At 40.4% G+C, this 12,801-nt stretch overlaps 1 long non-coding RNA gene across 1 annotated transcript; it reads right to left on the reverse strand.

The window, feature by feature from the left end:
* Nucleotides 1-10,997: 10,997 nt before the first annotated feature.
* On the reverse strand, nt 10,998-12,526 carry LOC146720283 (uncharacterized). Its single transcript, XR_014926146.1, has 3 exons — nt 12,458-12,526; nt 11,137-11,321; nt 10,998-11,074 (listed from the first exon to the last, which is right to left on the reverse strand). It is a non-coding gene; the product is annotated as an uncharacterized LOC146720283 (long non-coding RNA).
* Between the last annotated feature and the right edge of the window lie 275 nt (nt 12,527-12,801).

Here is a 12,801-nt window from a genome sequence, read left to right on the forward strand (position 1 = left end):
GCACGGCCGCGAAGGGGGGACCGGGACAGCGCCACGCCATTTGGCCTCAGTCATGCCGCCCACGTGCGAACCGAGGATGTTGGGGGCGGATCCCACATTTAACTCGAGACTTTTTTTATCCATGGAATGTTCCAGGGGCCCCTAAAAGAGGTAGTCAGGACCCCGCCGCCGCCGCCGCAAAACAACACCAGGGCATCAGCATGATGCCAAGCAGGGCACGGGTGCCAGGCCCAAACGGGACGCCGCCCCGCCGCCGGGGGGCAGCACTTCCGCTAATCCGCAATCAACAAATTTGAACAAGTGTGGGCTCATTGGACAACCTTTTGCCCTCACACCCCTTGCCGTCAAGAAGTTTTCTACTTTCCTCCTTCCCCGCTCTTACTGTACTCCTAGTTCCTGTATTTGTATACTCTTTATATCCTAATACTTAACCCTTCCTACCCCCCTCTTCCTTCATCGCCTCCATTGAACACTCCCCTATCCCACTGAGTCAAACGCCGCCTTCGATCTATGAAAGGCAGCCTACATACCTTACCTCCCTTCTTCTTCATTTTTTATTGATCAGGTTAGTTAGACATATTATACTGTCAATCACCCCCAATTCCCGTCCTAAAGCCTCGGTTTGACCTCTCTTCCCCGCCGGCCACATATGACAACTCTCTTTAATCCTTTAAACCTTTCTGTTTTTAGAATCCCCACATTACACATTATATAACGTTGGACATCAAAGTCACCAACTCTGTAGTTTGTCCACCCTATTCCCCCTCGTTCCTATTTTAAAAGTCGGTACTATTATCCCCTCTTCCACCTCTCCGGCCATCCATGTCCCCTCTCAGACCTGTTGACATTTCCCATCAAACCTATTATACCCTATCTAATACATATTTCCATACAGTCACGAGGTATCCATACTAACCCGCGATGCTTTTCATTTCTTCAATTTTCCAAATATCCTCTTTAATTCCCCCCTGCTTATCTCCTGCTCCATCTCCCTCTCTCCTTTTCTCTTTCCTATCTTACAACTTGAACCTCATACCCATCCCAATAAGTCCATGCATATTCCTGCCAAGAGAAGAGGGGGAGAGAAGAAGGAAATAAGGAGAGAGGATGACCCGGGCAGTGGGGAGAAGGGAAAGGAAAGGATAAGGAGGGGAGGGCAAGAGATAGCTGAGGGGACAAGGGAGGAGCGGAGAGGACGACGGGGAAGGGACAACAGGAGAGGACGAGTACGGCAAGGTTGTAGTGGCGGGAGACCGTTACGCAGTAGCCATGGCGGCGACAAGTAACGTAGATGGTCAGAAAGGCGGCCGATGGCGAGTAACAGCAGCATAACAACAACCGGTTCGTTGTTCAGGAGACACGCGCAGCGCGGTGGATCAGGCGCGAAGGGACCGTGCGAGCCTTCCGATTGTGTAATCAGCTCCATTTATTCAATATGTTACACCAATAGCAAAGGAGAGGGGGACGAGTAGGAGGAGGGAGAAGGAAACGAGGCGGACAGAGAAAAGGGGGGAGGAGGACCTGGGCAGTGCCAGGAAGGGGAAATGGGTGGAAGCAACAGAAGAGGAGGGCGAAACGGGAAACAAAGGGGAAGGAGGACGGACGCGAGGGGAGCGCAAAAAGCAAAGGGGCGGGAGCGGGGCCGGGTAAGCGAGCACGAGGGAAAATAAAAAGAGTATAGCACCGATTTACCCTCTGACGATATGGGATGTAGGGGGACTCAACCTCCAGATAACTAGAAGACATAGTGGTTTGTTACAAAAATTCCCCATCCCACTTCTTTAAGCTCTTTTAATCCAAAACTGCCTCCAATTCCTCATGTTACCTTCTTGTACCTTCGATCTTGGTCATGTCCTCCTCGTCTCTACGAGAACTACCCACCTGGTTTACCTTGTGTCCTTGAGTTGAAAATTCTCCTGTAAGAAAAAATCGTTCAATTTATCGTCTTATTATCGGCCATCCATTACTCGATTTCATCCATTTTCCTGCCATGTCCCCGTTAATGTATATACCTATTAACCTCCCAATTATATTTTGAATACTATAAACTAACGCAATAATTATTAAATACGAAGTTTCTAAAATTCCTGATTAATTTTATCATAACCGTCTCATCCTTTACCAAATGATAATTACCAAAATCGGTATTCCCTTTCTTCTTCTATTCTTGCTGATTGCTTCTCCCATCATATCCTTCGGTAACCTACTTTTTAACGACTAATTCCCTTTCCCGCTATCATGTTTCCCATCATCACCAGTACCTCCCAATCACTCTATTTCCTTCCAGAATTTTTCTTACCTTGTTTTTCAACCCTGCCACATTCCAAAAACCCGAGAGGAAAGGGAAGAGAGGGAGGCAAGGGGCTACGGGAGGAGGAGAGAGAGGACCGGGAGAAAGAAGAAGGGAGGGAGGAAGAGAGGAGGAATAGGAGACGCGGAAGGAGGCGGAGCTGATACCCTCGTAGAGGACCTGGGTGCAGACAGGAGTGGAGGCATGTGTCCCCCATCGAAAAAGACATGGGCGCCAGGATGGAGCGGAAGGGGAAGGGAAAGGGACGGGAGAAGAGGGAGGAAGGGGGCACCAGGGAACACCAAAAAAGAAGTGGAGGGGGCAGCAACCGGAGAGGGGCCAACACCGTGGGCCCAGGCCGCGGGGCGGCCGCCAGCAAGGGCACAAGGAGTCGCCAGGTCAAGGGAGGTACGACCAGGGTAGGGAGGAAGCGAGAAGCACAAGCGCTTCCTCGAAGAGGAACGGAAGCGGGGGTTGGCATAGGACCGCGCGTGGGGGCGCGGCGGGAGAGGCGGACACAACCAGGTCGCCGGAAGGGCCAGCCGGTGAAGGGCAAAGCGTGATCCCTTCTAGTTCCGTTGGCCGCTTACTATTTCGTGCAGTATTTTCTCCACTTTTCTTTTATAAGCTTCCTTCCCTGATTGCGATTCTTATCACGATGTTATTCCTTCTTTCGGCTCTCTCTGTCAACGAGAACGGCGGCCTGAGGGCGCGCAGGTGACCATAGGAGGGAACCGAAAAGCAGAAAACGGAAGCCGACGGCGAAAATAAGAGGCGGGAGGGAGGCCGGGGGAAGGCGAGGAGAACGAGGGCGGGACTGCACAAACGAGAGCACCAGGGCGCACAGTCGGACGAGCGGGGGAGAACAGGGGGGGGCGGGGGAGCTACAGTAGGACCCAGAAGGGGGCCAGAGGGCAAGGGGCAAGGGGCGGAGGGGCCGCACCAACGGCGCGGGAAGCTGCTGGGAATTAGCGTCCGACAATCAGCCGAGGGAACCGAAGCCGGGGAGAGAAACAAAGAATTCGCGGTGTAAGAACGGTATGTGTTTGTGGCTCAAGTATCAGGAAGTCTTTCAATCGTTATAAGGAGACGACAATATCACCGTCTTCCCTTTACTTTTCAAGCAAGACTATATACATCCCATTACTGCTCAGCCGAATTGAGCGAAAAGAAGAGACTATGGAGAGGAAGCACTGCCTATTTTGTAATTCAGTCTGAATATCACGTATTTCCCCATTCCTCAAACCAGCCTATATCTAGTAGCTCTATCCGCCATATCGCTAACGTGGTATTCTATTCCCTACCATTCTTTACTCCTTTATTCATTTTTCTTCTTATCGCTTTCTTTCGTTGATTCACTTACTCTATGTTCTGATTCGCATCCAACTCGCTAGTGAATTTCCATAGTGAATCCTATTGAAATTAACCTATCTTTATATCTGCACCTTGCTCTCTACCACCGACTCTCTTTATTCAACGTGTCTACGTCGTAAACGTGTCTCACCTTTTCCTGCTTAGATTTTCTTAATCCTTACATCCTTAAATATCTATCCAGCCCTGACCCCCCCAACCCCACTCCCACACTCATCCCCCCCCACCCCCCACTAATCTACCATTTTACACCTACGCCCTCTCACATCATATCTTCCTATTTCTCCTTCACCCCTTTTCTCACTCCTTTCCTCACCAAATACCTGCCACGCTGCACCACACTGTCACTCACATCTCACGGCACCGGAAGCCCAAATGACATAACAATTTTATGTAACAATTATCGACTCATTACGTTATTATTGACATAAACGATACGTCACCGTTAGCAATATTGATAGTTTCTTCTTCAAATACGGGCAACGAGGTTGTTGTTACGATTCTCTATCTATCTCGAATTCAACTTTCAGCTCAGGAAAGTTTAAAGGGGCCAACGGCACTAGGGACACTGGCGATGCTCTCGGTGGTCCGGTAACATCTGTTGGGAAGATAGAATTAATTTTCTCATGAAGATCATGTCACAAAGAATAATGAGATTATCATATGGACAAGTGATAATAAACCGGAAATTAATCGTGAGGAAAGAGCAGATGCAGCATGAAAAAAGTGGGAATAAAGAGAAGTTAGAAAAGTCTAAGTTGTATATTAACGATGAATATGAGTTAATTTTAATAAAAAATACTTTAAATTGACGAATTTGAAAAAAAAACAGATTCAATCGAAGACAATTCAAATTGACCAAGTTGATCTGAGGCAGAAAAGAGAAAAGAAAAAACAATTAAAAAATATTTAATTGACGATTAAAGATATCAAATTTAATGCGAATCTATTCCATTACTATTGACTAAGAACATCGATATAAATTTCTCTAGTCCATAATTCCAATGTGTACGATTAAACAATGTAAATTTTAATCGAAGAGTTGATTGATATGATATTAAAAGGATGAATTTAAATATATATATCTTTTCCTTGGTTCTAGCACAAAAGGGAGGCTACAGGAGAGGGACATAGAAAGAAAGAAATAAGTGACGCGGGGGGGGGGAAACCAGAGGGGGAGGGGAGAACAGGTGCAAGGCAGTATACAGTGGATTATTATCTTAAATTTAATGATATTGCAATGGGAATATATATGTATAGAAATTTGTTTTCAGAGTGTTCTAATAATAAATGTTAATATGTTATATTAATATGTGGTTGTACATATATACAAGATATATTATAACTTCAAAAATTATTAATCAATAAATATTGCAGGAAGTTGGTAATACAACGAAGGGTAAACCTGACAGGTGCCACGTATGGGAGAACAGGTGCTGCAATCAACTGTAGGTAAACCATGCACACATTGCTCTTTACCTCGTACAGGGCAAAATTGTTGTTTATGGCTTATACATAAATTATTAAAGAGCACTATTCCAACAGATTGAATTCACTAATTAGCAGTTACGTTGTATATCAAGAGGAGACGAAGAGGGGACGGGGGGGAGGGAAAAGGGGGGCGAGGACGAGGGGAAATGAGGAGAAGGGAGAGGAGGGGGGAGGAGGGAGGGAGGGAGAGAGGGAGAGGGGGGGAGAGGAATAAGGAGACGGCGGAGAAGTTGGGAGGCTTTCATTCATCGGTTTATCTTGAAAGGTATAATAAAGAGTATAGTTTTTTATAATAAAACTAATAGTATTTATATTCATGAAAAATAGAAATAAGGAAATAGACGACGAGCGCGAAACGGCGATGGTCCCCCTTCGCTACACTTTCGGGGCCTGAGCGGAACAGATGTGACTAGGCAGAAGAAAAAGGAATGACGAGAGGGGTATGTAGAACATACGGATTAGAAAGACGTAGAGGAGCGTTAAAACAAGTTTTTATGCGCGAACGACAAGAGTAACATTAAAGCACGTCCAAAATATATTATTGCAAAACTCTATGTAAAATCATAATTATAATCACGGGGAACCAATAAATATAAGATGCGGAATATATCAAAAATTCAACGAAAAAGATCCGAAAAGTTGCATAAAATGAAAATGTTCCGTCGCTGAATGCTAGTCGTTCTCAGCGAAAATAAACTTATAATAAGAAACGAACTTAATGCTGACTACTAAGTAAGTGCTTCTATAAAAATTTCACTTTAATATATATATTCTAAGTTATATATTTATTTAATTATATATATAGTGTGACCGTGACCAATGAAATTGTCCGTTCACAAGGGCGAGAATAGGGTACTAACTTGGAGCAGGCGTCATGTCGGCAGTACGGAAAGCGGGCAAAAGAGCGACGAGAAAGATTTGAATAACGGAGTCACTCACATGCAACCCTCGTAATTTACCTACCTTTCCGAGTTTCCGGATTGATTGACCCCGACGAAACTTCTGATGGAGATGGCTGAAGGAGAGATGGTAGTCTTCTTGCGAAAAGAGCGGGAGGACGCGACTCTTCCAGCTGGATAAGCGTTTTCGTGTATTTATTTTTGTGGTTAGGAGTGGGGGGGGAGAAGGGCCCCGGATAGGAGTAGGGAGGCCAAGCGAATGAAAGGAGGGCGAGAAAGAATGGCGAACATGACGGATGAGATACAATCAGAGAGGGAAAGATAGCGAGCAGCCAGGGGAAGAAGGACGACAGGGGAACACCTTCGTAAGGGGACACGCTCGGTAAGCAGATCAAAACAATTTCTCCACCGAATATCCGACCAACGGAACTGCCGAGGGGAAAACAGGAAAGACAAAAAAGGGGGGGCACAAGTACCAAAGTGGAGGAGAAGCGGGAGGGAACAAGCCGGGGGCAAAACAATACAAAAGATGGAACAGCATACGGAGCGACCGGAGGAGAAGAGAGCTGCCGCCCCCGGGGACTTCCGGAATCCCGAAGGAGCCCGCCAAGGAGCCACGGACCACCCCCCACCCCCCCCCCTAATGACTGGGCGCTGACCGCGCGAGACGCTAAGAGGGCGCAACTACAGCGGCATCAGGAACTCCGCGAGGTAAGGATAATTACGCGCGCGGCCGCAAAGATCACCGAGGAAGTCTTCTTTTTCCCGATTTTTCCTTCCTCGACCTCACGATCGGCAAGACCCAGGCGTCAGAGTAATTGAGCTCATTCCCATCGACTTCGCAACGGAGCTGTCATAAGATGAGAAGGAAGGGGCCTGGGAACAAGCGATGCCCCTTTCTTGTACCTCCACTAGGCGGACGTCAGGATCGGGAAAAAGTAGGGAGGACCTTAATCACAAGGGGGGATGAGACCTGAGAGTAAAATGAGCTTACTCCATTGTGATAAACTGAGAAGATAAGCATACGAGAGGAGCGAAACTCCACCCGAGAGAGCGAGAGAGGATCGAGGACGCCAAGGAGCGCTAGGATGGTGAGACGCACCCCCCCGTGGTCTCCTTGCTGTCGGGCCAGGGGGGGGGAATTAAGGTGAGTAGGGTGGATGCGGTTCCAGAGTCAGTATCGTTAAAGAGAGTACGCGGGAAGGTTAGTGGAAGGGCAGTGGTGTATGGTATGTTGTAAAATTTTGACGAGAGATTTCGTTATTGTCGAGTCTAGCACCAGTTAGTAAAGAACGAGACCATTAACTATTGGAGAAATACGACCATCACTCTCTCGCGTTTCAGCATATTCTCTCTCCCGCCCTGTGGGAAAAGGATTACTGAGACGTAAAAGCCGCCTTGGAGAGCGAAAATGACAGCGATTTACGCGTTGCGATATTGTTCGAAGCAAAAATCAAAAGGAGCTTCATAAAACGCTTCAGGTCATTAAAGGAGTGATAAGGAACGGTTAACTGGTTGGTTAAAGGATTGAGGTTGTAAAAGCTAAACAAAAAAGGCTCCGTGATTAGTTTGATTTTGTGTGTTGGAAATTATGACGGCGCAACGCGGTGGCCCTTACCGCAGGGCCCCCTTTGTTGTCGCGGCGCATACCGCGCGGATTCACGCGCCCGCGGCGTGGAGCCAGATACCGGGGGCGCGTCGCCGATTTAATTAATCTTTTTGTGTTATTGGGACACTACCCCGTTGCCGCGAATTTGTTAAAAGACTTATTCATAACTCGGCACGGCGAACCACCGGGGCGTGTGCCCCACCGAACTCTCAATCGTGCGTCTGTGCACGCCGCTTATTTCTTTATATTTATCTACTCATGTGTCTGTGGAACCAAATTTAAATATATGTTTTATTAACTTTAATTCCTAGGGTGATTTCTCGCCGCCACGCACCCGAACCCTTACCCGCACAGAGGCTAGCCGAGCGGGAAAGTTGCCGTTCGCGATCTCTCTCTCTCCCGTGTTGACGTCCGCCGAAAGGGCTAGGACAAGAGTCCGAGGGGAAATTAAGACTAGCGTCCGCGAATTTATTAATTGAGAGACGGTGCGGCTGCCGCACCTGGCGCCCAACTAAATTGAGATTTTAGTTTTATCTTATTATTTATTTTTTGTTTGTTGCAATTTTTTTTTTGTGATCGAACGGAGAAATCGCGCCGAAGGTAACCGATATTCCGCAGGAGACTTTTCTCCTTCCGCGACGAATGGATATTCGCTGCGAATTCCGCGCGATACGGTTAATATATATATATTTATTTAATAATATATATTATCACTCAACCAAAACTGTACATATATCTAATAAAAACATTTACCGTATTAATGAAAAGATACATTAAAATTGGTCCAATGAGTTATCTTATTATCATAATGATTTAGGTTTTATAAAAGGATAATTTGAATTATTAAACTATTACTAGGATTTATTGTAACAAAAAATGTGTACATTGAAAAATCTCCTATAGGTTTATTATAATAAAAAAAAACTTTATTGACTCAATGAATTATGTAATTGAATTATGCATTGCATTTTATTATTATTAATACATGTAATCATAATTCGATAAATGATTTCATTACTTTATGATCACGTTTGTTGATATTATGAAATGATATGATTGACTACTTCATTGTATTATATTAATGAATTTTTTCATAGATTTATTAAAAAACTTCATTGAAACAATAAATTGTATAATAAATTTATTAAAAAACTAATTGAATCAATAAATAATATAATTAAGTGACATTTTATATATTATTAATATTAATGTATATATTCATTAATTTGGTAAATTATTTATCATATAACAATTACGTTTATTGATATTATTATTTATTTTTTTATTTATATTAATATATTATTTTAATATATTATAATAATCTTAAATGTAAGTAATACATCTATGTAGTTACCAATTAAATCAGATATACTGAGTTATAAAATATATACATTATTATTAATGTAATGTTAAATGTATATTTTTAATGCGACATCAAAAGTTCGAAATTAAATAAGAAGTAAATTAATACAAATTGTCGCTCGTGTATTGAAAACAAAGTGATAAATATAAGGCCAACTTATCGAGCTGAATATTCGAGATGTTCAGTCAACTACCATTTATTACATGTATAAATTATAAACTACAGTCATTATATTATATTAAAAACTAACGCAAATTAACGCAAATTACAATCATTCTATAAACGTTTCGACCGCACGCGGTCTTCTTCAGTATAATTATTGAAAAATAAATTCTTACAATTCATATGATATCGAAATTTAATTATAGTTATTCAGAATCGAGAGTTTTTGAGCAATTAACGCGTGTTTCAATCCGTCCTGTCCAACAATGTTCGCCTCGATATGATCTCTGATTTTGTTCAGATCTTGGATGATTTCATCGTTAATATGCGAGAAATTAACCCGTACCGTAGGCGCTATCATCGTTCTTCTTGACAATTTTGCTACTTATTAACAGTTATTAAGGATGACACTTAACAAACAACAATACAGAAAGACAGCTCATTTTAAACTCTCACAGTTTAAAATGAGCTGTCTTTCTGTATTGTTGTTTGTTAAGTGTCATCCTTAATAACTGTTAATAAGTAGCAAAATTGTCAAGAAGAACGATGATAGCGCCTACGGTACGGGTTAATTTCTCGCATATTAACGATGAAATCATCCAAGATCTGAACAAAATCAGAGATCATATCGAGGCGAACATTGTTGGACAGGACGGATTGAAACACGCGTTAATTGCTCAAAAACTCTCGATTCTGAATAACTATAATTAAATTTCGATATCATATGAATTGTAAGAATTTATTTTTCAATAATTATACTGAAGAAGACCGCGTGCGGTCGAAACGTTTATAGAATGATTGTAATTTGCGTTAATTTGCGTTAGTTTTAATATAATATAATGACTGTAGTTTATAATTTATACATGTAAATAAATGGTAGTTGACTGAACATCTCGAATATTCAGCTCGATAAGTTGGCCTTATATTTATCACTTTGTTTTAAATAAGAAGTTTAAGTTAATCGAAAATAAAAAACACAACTCTAAAGCTAATTTTTGGATAATAGAATAAATACAAAATAAGAATTTTTATTCCAAAAGAATTTTATTCAATATATTATTCTGTGTAGATGTATACATTTATGTTACATGAGAAGATAAAATAACATACACGATTAATATTTTTATGCAGTTTTGAGATTTTCTATTAATACGTGAACTTTGGAAAAGGAATTATTAGATTTAATTTCAAAAAAATTCGATTCAATAAAATTCCAAAACATTAAACTTTCAGTCGGAAAACTAAAATTAAATACATGAAAACTTTTAAATAATATATCAACTGCCCTAAGAAAACTGTTAAACGAATACTTAACATCATCGAAATACACATAAATATCTGTTATTCTTGAAATATCTTCGCCAACACACATAATGAAGGGTTGAATGCATTCCTTTTTATTTTTGAGATTCATAAGATGATCCTCTATTTCTTGATGAGATTTACCAAAGTAAACAAAAGATTCCTGAGAATCTCTAATAGTAAATTTTATAGTACTTTTTTTGCCAGTCAAATCTTTTTTCACAATTTTTTGGGTTGGAACCAAGTAACCATGGAGACTCCAAAAAATTATTGCATCACGACCATCTATATACAAATTAAGTTAAATAAATAAAGAATGTGTTATACAAGTGACAAAATAATATAATATATTAAACAGCTTAATAATGAAATAAAATTTGTTACAAATTTAAAAAATTTTTAATTAAATTAATATCATTTACTTTCAGAAAGTGTCTCCTGTTTCAACATTTGTAGGTATGCTCTTATGGATTTATCTTTCACGTGATTATCTTTGCATAAAATGATGTAAGATTATTTAAGCAAGTCTCCCACTTATTTAACAGGCCATTTCCCGTTTCGAATAAGACATTAAAATCCATGTCAATCTGTAAAACATTTTAAGAATCAATTCGCTTGTCAGTTCTAAATTTCCATTTAATTTAAGTACCAATCTAAAGCCAGATGGCTTTCTATAGAAGGGCCACTTTTCAAAAATAGCTGCCGTATTTGCAAGATTATTTATTTCTTTTAGTCGATGTTGGCCACATGCTCTCCAACATTTGTCAAACTCTTCCGATGTCAGGCTGTCAAATTTGAGTGCATTAATGCAACTTTCTGCATCATTTTCTGGAACTAAAATATTGAACATTATTCCATGTAATTTTCAAACATAATAAGTACTTACTAAATGTTCTCTGAGTCCGTTGAGTTAGTTTTGTATTTTCTGTTTTTTTTTGGTAAAATATGTTTCCCAACTACTGTTTTAATTGAAGATTTTAAATTGGAAAATTTATTATATAATTTTCCACGTTTACCTATTCGATAATATTCCTAAATATAAATAATTTTAAGAGTTTAACTAGGCTCTGTAATATAAATATAAATTTAACATATATAAGATAGGCAATAAGAGCCAAATCGATGATATTATTTAGGGGGAATAGGGGGTACATGGAATTAAAAATCTCTTGTAGAGATTATTCCAATTTTATATCTTGGCCGTGTCCAAGTAAAATTTGGTGCCTTGTGCACAGGTATTTAATTCTAACGAAAAAATTTTAGTTTCGTTTAGAATAACGCACTGTCATCCGCGATTTGGCTCTTATTGCCTATCTTATATATGTTAAATTTATATCTATATTACAGAGCCTAGTTCAACTCTTAATTTATACACGCTGGCTTAAAGGCGTTTATTTACCAACATTAATATATATAACAGAGAAAAGTATAGAATCGAAAGGATCTGAATAGCTCAATTGGAAGAGCAGTCGCCCGGCAAGCGAAAGGTCTCGGGTTCGATTCCCGATTCTGCGACTTTCGGATCTATATTTTTCTCTCGCATTTATTTCTTTAGGGGGAATAGGGGGTACATGGAATTAAAAATCTCTTGTAGAGATTATTCCAATTTTATATCTTGGCCGTGTCCAAGTAAAATTTGGTGCCTTGTGCACAGGTATTTAATTCTAACGAAAAAATTTTAGTTTCGTTTAGAATAAACGCACTGTCATCCGCGATTTGGCTCTTATTGCCTATCTTATATATGATAAATAATTTTATAAAGATGAATATTGTAATTAGTGATATTGTACTTTGATTTTTTCAATGAAAAAATAATTAACTTTATCTAGTCATTATTATATATCTTTATATTTTAAATTTCAAATAAACTTACTAATTGCTGACTACTAATTAAGTGATTCTACATTTCATTAAAGACGATGATGATGTTAGAACAATAGTTTACAGAATTTTATATGTATATGACTTACCGAAGTTAGTTGCTGAGATGTCAGTCTTCTCACGGCCACAAACTGATTAGACCGCAGGCTGCGCGACAGGGGTGCGTAATCATGCGGCTTGTATTTAGAATGATATGCTCGATGCCACGCGTTTCACACGTGTTGTTCTTGGCCGCGTGTTCATATCATCGATGTTTTCGACAATTTTCGGTGCGACGAAATAATCGCTGCTTTAATCAGGTAATGATTTTTATAATTTGTGAATATGTTGATGAAGTTAATGTGTAAAGTTATAAGTAATTAATTCTTTACATATTTGGATTATAATTAAATATTAATTTTATAATAGTACACAGACACACACACACACACAC

This window comes from Nylanderia fulva, unplaced genomic scaffold (assembly GCF_048542155.1).
Source record: "Nylanderia fulva isolate GAGA-0341 unplaced genomic scaffold, ASM4854215v1 Scaffold723, whole genome shotgun sequence".
NCBI classification, from domain to species: domain Eukaryota; kingdom Metazoa; phylum Arthropoda; class Insecta; order Hymenoptera; family Formicidae; genus Nylanderia; species Nylanderia fulva.